Source organism: Lycium barbarum, chromosome 1, assembly GCF_019175385.1.
Source record: "Lycium barbarum isolate Lr01 chromosome 1, ASM1917538v2, whole genome shotgun sequence".
Lineage (NCBI taxonomy): Eukaryota > Viridiplantae > Streptophyta > Magnoliopsida > Solanales > Solanaceae > Lycium > Lycium barbarum.
The window spans coordinates 93,576,248-93,579,608 of NC_083337.1; positions in this window are offsets into that span (position 1 = coordinate 93,576,248).

A 3,361-nucleotide genomic window follows, 5' to 3' on the forward strand; every position below is an offset into this window, starting at 1 on the left:
ATCAAGTGAAGAAGATTGAGTAAGAAGGTAAGAATTCATCCCTTATTATTGTGTTATGGAGTCTTGTTTGTGTTGTAGTATGTAGAAATGTGTTGATTGTATGGAGAAATGGAAGCTTGCAAAGTGGGTGTGTGTTATTAGTATATGGCCTTGTGTATGTATATGTTGTATAGCCATAATGTGTTGAATTTGTGTTATATTCTAGTTGTGATTGTGGTGAAATGCATATTGGAAATGAAAGTGGAATGAATTGAGTTGGAGTGATAAAAAGAGCACATGGCCGTGTGGTGTGTTGGAGTTGGAATGAAAATGAATTAAGTTTACTTAGTGTGTTAGTGTGTTATTGTGATGTTTGCAATGTAAATGAAGATAGAATGATATAAGTTTGTATTGAAATGGAACGTAGAAACTTACGTCGCTTTAGTATGATTTTCCGACATTAAGAAAATGAAGTTATTTGGTTGTTAATTATGATGATCATTGACGAATTTGGAAATTGGAAACATGTTATGAATATGTATGCCAAAGATTAGAAGTTTTGAGTGAATTATGACTTTGGCGGAAAGTTTGTATATTATGTATATCGTGTGTATAACTTGAGGAAACGATATGAAACGCTTCTAAACTATGTTGTGATGATCTAGTTTGATAATGAATGTGAAATCATTGAAATTGGTTTGGAAATTGAAGTTGAAATGAAGGTGATGGCATTATGTCGGCAAGTAGAACTAGTTGTGCCATATTGTGTTTCTAATGTTTGTTGTTGATGTTGATGTTGTTGTTTGGGTTGTTGTTGATGATTTTGAGCCGAGTTGAATTCTCGGGGGTGCTATATGTATAGGGGAAGTGCTGCCGAAATTTCGGTAGAAAAATATGAGTTGAATTGAATTCGTAGCATCTTTAAATTACAATTGGTAAATGTGACCATTTGCAGATTTTCGACGAAACGGAGAGTGAGCTTGGATAGGCTTAAGAAGCTAAAAAGGTATGTAAAGCTACCCCGATCCTTCTTTTGGCATGCCTAAGTGTATTAGGATCGAATTCGTGCCTCGAAAGACTTTCTGCCCCTCGGAATCCGCAAGTGAAAATATCACTTTTTCTTTCAGTAAGATTGAACTCTTTTGGTATGTTTTCTTGGAAATTATGCAAACCTTCTCTAAACTCCTTGGAAAGCTACAGATCGTCCGTAGAACCTTTGTAGGTGACCCTATATGTTTAAAATATGTTATTTGAGCCCCCCGCCTTGCTCGTCCCGAGGTGGGCCCACTATTCCCGGTTTTGCCCGTATTGTACTTAAGTCCTATTTTCGAACGGTTTTTGAACGAAATGTTTTGACTACCATTCTCATTACCTAACAAACATGGTTTTAAATATTCCATTAAGTCTGATAAATTATTTTGACACTCGAAACTCATTTACTATGATCCCTTCCGACTTCATTGGATCGGTTTGTCTTTGATATGCCTCATCGAGTCTATGGAAACATTTATGATATTTTAATTGCATTAGTCTCTCACTACTCCATTCGTGGATGCCCCAATGTTTCCCACACTGAGCTCGGGCCAGGATATGTTGTCAAGCGTGATCCTTTGCATTGTTCGCCGTGCCTCGATGTGAGGGGGCAGGTATACGCGTACATGGGTTTGTGGAGTATGTTGTGCCATGTACGCTTGTTCTGATATGATTTATTATGGCCATCTGATATGACATATTATGTTACGGGGTTATGCCTCTATTTTGATTCTTCTGTGTTGTGGCACCAGCGTCGGGAGGGTGGCCACGTTCTGTCTGCCGAGTCCCTTGGCAGGGGCCGGATTTGATATGACATATGTTTCTGTACACACTCTGCATGGTTTGGAAATATGTATCTGATACTTTGGATTTTCTACTCACTTTTCTGTACGTTCTATACCAGTTATGATTTTGTTTCTGTAATCCAGGATTTACATATTCAGTACATATTTCGTACTGACCCTCTTTCTTCGGGGGCTGCATTTTCATGCCGCGCAGGTACCGACGACAGGTTTGCTGATCCGTCCGCTTAGGATCCCATTCTGCTATTTTTGGAGCGCTCTTTTATTCAGAGCCATCTTTTGGTATAGTCTGTCACTTCTATATATGTATATTCTCGTTCATGGGTACGGCGGGGCCCTGTCCCGTCATATGATTCTGTCGGTCTGTTAGAGGTCTGTGGACATGTTTGTGGGTTAGGATCTTTCTGTACAGTAGTGTGCTTATGTTGTGTTTGGGCGATCCCCTTTCGCCGCGGCGGCCGGTCCGCATATATTTGAATGTTGCTCTGTTGGCCCTGTGTGGCCTTTGTTGGTATTTTCTGTGTGCAGGGTATGTGGGATAGTCCGTAAAACAAAGGAAACTCTGCCGAAATTTTTCTGGAAATCATTTAAATTGGAAATAAAGCCTTGTCGGCTTCTGCTATATGCTAGAATGCGTTTGATACAATTTGAGATAGCATTGATAGATGTGTTCGGGTGCCCAGATCAGGCACTAGTCACGGCCTACGGGGTTGGGTCGTGACAAAAGTGATATCAGAGCGGTTCATCCTCGGAATGTCTACAGACCGTGTCTAGTAGAGTCTTGTTTATCGGTGTATTGTGCACCACACCTATAAACAGGAGGCTACAGGGCATTTAGGATACTACCCTTCTTTCTGTCTTAGATCGTGCGATAAAGCTATGTTATCAGGATGATTCCTCCCTAACGAATTGTTACATTTGCAGTTATGCCTCCATAAAAGGCGACAACGGCCCAAAAGGCCAAGGCAGCAGCTGTGGGAGAGACTAGTCGGGCCCAGAGGGTTACCAGGGCCCATGCACATATTGCTCCTGATATTTTGCCTCCGGCAGAGGGCTCTTCCACACCGCCACACGTAGAGGAGATTGGAGCAGCAGCAGCTGCAGGTCGAGGGGCGGCTCCACCGCCAGCTCCCGAGATTCCAGTACCTGAGCCTCCAGCTCCACGGCCAGGGACTGAGGATGAGACTATGAGAGAGGCAGTCCAGCTATTGACCAGACTTGTGGCGGGACAGGTTCAGGGGCACGGATTGGGAGGTGACCGAGCATATAGGCGCGACAGTTCGAGAGCTCATGAGTTCTTGACTTGTGGCCCTCCGGAGTTCTTCGGGACAAAGCCCGAGGAGGATCCCGAGGAGTTTATCAGGAAGATGCGGCGCACCTTACATTTTATTAATGCTTCCGCGACAGAGTCAGTCACATTGGCTTCGTACCGGTTGTATGATGTAGAGGCAAATTGGTACGAGTCATGGGAGTTATCTAGAGGCGACGGCGCTCCCCCAGCAGTTTGGGATGATTTTTCTCAGGCTTTTCATAGTCATTTTCTGCCT